The 4,136-nt window shown below is 41.2% G+C and overlaps 1 non-coding gene across 1 annotated transcript; it reads right to left on the reverse strand.

The window, feature by feature from the left end:
* Positions 1–1,002: 1,002 nt before the first annotated feature.
* On the reverse strand, positions 1,003–1,106 carry LOC148545454 (small nucleolar RNA R71). The gene has a single exon (XR_015902012.1). It is a non-coding gene; the product is annotated as a small nucleolar RNA R71 (small nucleolar RNA).
* Between the last annotated feature and the right edge of the window lie 3,030 nt (positions 1,107–4,136).

Here is a 4,136-nt window from a genome sequence, read left to right on the forward strand (position 1 = left end):
AACTTCTTATCTTCTTATCTTTTCAAAATTGATTTTCAAATTTGTTTCAACTAACTAACTAACTTTTTGTTTGTTTCTTATCTTTTTCAAAACTACCTAACTAACTCTCTCTCTCTAATTTTTGAAAATATCTTCCCTCTTTTTCAAAATTTCTTTTTAATTAACTAATTATTTTAATTTTTGATTTTAATTTTCGAAAAATTACTAACCTTTTTCAAAAACTATTTTCGAAAATCACTAACTCTTTTTCAAAAATAATTTTCGAAAATTCTCCTTCTCTCTCATCTCCTTCTATTTATTTATTCATCTACTAACACCTCTCTTCATCCCACATCTCTGCTCTCCTTACCCTTGTGTTTCTTTCTTTACATTACATTCTTTTCTTCTTCTACTCACACAGGGGAACCTCCATACCTGTGGTAAAAAGGATCCCTATTATTATTTTTCTGTTCCCTTCTCCTTCATATGAGCAGGAGCAAGGACAATAATATTCTTGTTGAAGCAGATCCAGAACCTGAAAGGACTCTGAAGAGGAAACTAAGAGAAGCTAAATTACAACAATCCAGCAAGTACCTTTCAGAAATTTTCGAACAGGAAGAGGAGATGGAAGCCGAAAATAATAATAATAATACAAGGAGAATGCTTGGTGACTTTACTGCACCTAATTCCAATTTACATGGAAGAAGCATCTCCATCCCTACCATTGGAGCAAACAATTTTGAGCTGAAACCTCAATTAGTTTCTCTGATGCAGCAGAACTGCAAGTTTTATGGACTTCCATCTGAAGATCCTTTTCAGTTCTTAACTGAATTTTTGCAGATCTGTGATACTGTTAAGACTAATGGAGTAGATCCTGAAGTCTACAGGCTCATGCTTTTCCCTTTTGCTGTGAGAGACAGAGCTAGAATATAGTTGGACTCTCAACCTAAGGATAGCCTGAACTCTTGGGATAAGCTGGTCAAGGCTTTCTTAGCCAAGTTCTTTCCTCCTCAAAAGCTGAGCAAGCTTAGAGTGGATGTTCAAACCTTCAGACAGAAAGAAGGTGAATCCCTCTATGAAGCTTGGGAGAGATACAAAGGACTGACCAAAAAGTGCCCTTCTGACATTCTTTCAAAATGGACCATCCTGGATATATTCTATGATGGTCTGTCTGAATTAGCTAAGATGTCATTGGATACTTCTGCAGGTGGATCCATTCACCTAAAGAAAACGCCTGCAGAAGCTCAGGAACTCATTGACATGGTTGCTAATAACCAGTTCATGTACACTTCTGAGAGGAATCCTGTGAGCAATGGGACGCCTCAGAAGAAGGGAGTTCTTGAAATTGATACTTTGAATGCCATATTGGCTCAGAATAAAATATTGACTCAGCAAGTCAATATGATTTCTCAGAGTCTGAATGGAATGCAAGCTGCATCCAATAGTACTCAAGAGGCATCTTCTGAAGAAGAAGCTTATGATCCTGAAAACCCAGCAGTAGCAGAGGTGAATTACATGGGTGAACCTTATGGAAACACCTATAACTCATCATGGAGAAATCATCCAAATTTCTCATGGAAGGATCAAAAGCCTCAACAAGGCTTTAATAATGGTGGAAGAAACAGGTTTAGCAATAGCAAGCCTTTTCCATCATCTACTCAGCAACAGGCAGAGAACTCTTAACAAAATACTTCTAATTTAGCAAACTTAGTTTCTGATCTATCTAAGGCCACTGTGAGTTTCATGAATGAAACAAGGTCATTCATTAGAAATTTGGAGGCACAAATGGGCCAGCTGAGTAAGAAGATCACTGAAACTCCTCCTAGTGCTCTCCCAAGTGATACAGAAGAAAATCCAAAAGGAGAGTGCAAGGCCATTGATATAACCATCATGGCCGAATCCAAGGAGGAAGGGGAGGACGTGAATCCCAAGGAGGAAGACCTCCTGGGACGTCCAGTGATCAATAAGGAGCTTCCCTCTGAGGAACCAAAGGAATCTGAGACTCATCCAGAGACCATAGAGATTCCATTGAACCTCCTTATGCCATTCATGAGCTCTGATGAGTATTCCTCTTCTGAAGAGAATGAGGATGTTACTAAGGAGCAAGTTACCAAGTACCTTGGTGCAATCATGAAGCTGAATGCCAAATTATTTGGTATTGAGACTTGGGAAGTTGAACCTCCCTTGTTCACCAATGAACTAAGTGATCTGGATCAACTGAGATTGCCTCAGAAGAAACAGGATCCTGGAAAGTTCCTAGTACCTTGTACCATAGGCACGATGATCTTTGAAAAGGCTCTGTGTGACCTTGGTTCAGGGATAAACCTCATGCCCCTCTCTGTAATAGAGAAACTGGGAATCTTTGGGGTGTAAGCTACTAAAATCTCATTAGAGATGGCAGACAATTCAAGAAAACAGGCTTATGGACAAGTAGAGGATGTGTTAGTAAAGGTTGAAGGCCTTTACATCCCTGCTGATTTCATAATCCTTGATACTGGGAAGGATGAGGATGAATCCATCATCCTTGGAAGACCTTTCCTAGCCACAGCAAGAGCTGTGATTGATGTTGACAGAGGTGAATTAGTCCTTCAATTGAATGAGGACTCTCTTGTGTTTACAACTCAATGGAAAAGAGGCATAGTAAGCTTCTCTCAAAACAGAGTCAACCAGAGCCCCCACAGTCAAACTCTAAGTTTGGTGTTGGGAGGCCACAACCAAACTCTAAGTTTGGTGTTGGGAAGTCTCAACAAAGCTCTGAACATCTGTGAGGCTCCATGAGAGCCCACTGTCAAGCTATTGACATTAAAGAAGCACTTGTTGGGAGGCAACCCAATTTTTATTTATCTAATTTTATTTTTCTTGTTCTTTCATGTTTTATCAGGTTCATGATCATGTGGAGTCACAAAATAAATAAAAAAATTGAAAACGGAATCAAAAATAGCAGAAGAAAAATCACACCCTGGAGGAAGACCTTACTGGCATTTAAACGCCAGTAAGAAGCATCTGGCTGGCGTTCAACGCCAGAACATAGCATGGTTATGGCGCTGAACGCCCAAAATGGGCAGCATCTGGGCGTTTGAATGCCAGAATTGCACCCTGGAGAAGAGCTGGCGCTGAACGCCCAGAACAAGCATGGTTCTGGCGTTCAACGCCAGAAATGGGCAACAAATGGGCATTCAACGCCCAGAACAAGCACCAATCTGGCGCTGAACACCCAGAGTTGTGTTCAAGGGCATTTTGCATGCCTAATTTGGTGCAAGGTTGTAAATCCTTGAACACCTCAGGATCTGTGGACCCCACAGGATCCCCACCTACCTCCACTCGCTTCTTCTCACCCCTCTTTCACACAATCCCATAAACACTCTTCCCCAAAACTCTTCACCAATCACCTCAATCTCTCTCCCCTATAACCACTTCACCACTCACATCCATCCACTCTTCCCCACCTACCTTCAAAATTCAAAATCAATTTCCCACCCAAAACCCATCCTTATGGCCGAACCTTACCCCCCCTCCCTTCCCTATATAAAGCCCTCCATTCTTCTTCATTTTCACACAACACAACCCTCTCTTCCCCTTCTTGGCCGAATACACCCCTCCCCCATCTCCTCCATATTTTCTTCTTCTTCTTCATCTATTCTTTCTTCTCTTGCTCGAGGGCGAGCAATATTCTAAGTTTGGTGTGGTAAAAGTATAAGCTTTTTGTTTTTCCATTACCATTGATGGCACCCAAGACCAGAGAATCCTCTAGAAAAGGGAAAGGGAAGACAAAAGCTTCCACCTCCGAGTCATGGGAGATGGAAAGATTCATCTCCAGAGCTCATCAAGACCACTTCTATGATGTTGTGGTCAAGAAGAAGGTGATCCCTGAGGTCCCTTTTAAGCTCAAGAAGAATGAGTATCTGGAGATCCGACATGAAATCCAAAGAAGAGGTTGGGAAGTTCTAACAAACCCCATCCAACAAGTCGGCATCCTAATGGTTCAAGAGTTCTATGCTAATGCATGGATCACTAGGAACCATGATCAAAGTAAGAACCCAAACCCAAAGAATTATACTACAATGGTTTGGGGGAAATACTTAGATTTTAGTCCGGAAAATGTGAGGTTGGCGTTTAACTTGCCTATGATGCAAGGAGATGCACGCCCCTACACTAGA

The sequence above is a fragment of the Arachis ipaensis genome, chromosome B9 (assembly GCF_059453495.1).
Source record: "Arachis ipaensis isolate K30076 ecotype BB chromosome B9, ASM5945349v1, whole genome shotgun sequence".
NCBI classification, from domain to species: domain Eukaryota; kingdom Viridiplantae; phylum Streptophyta; class Magnoliopsida; order Fabales; family Fabaceae; genus Arachis; species Arachis ipaensis.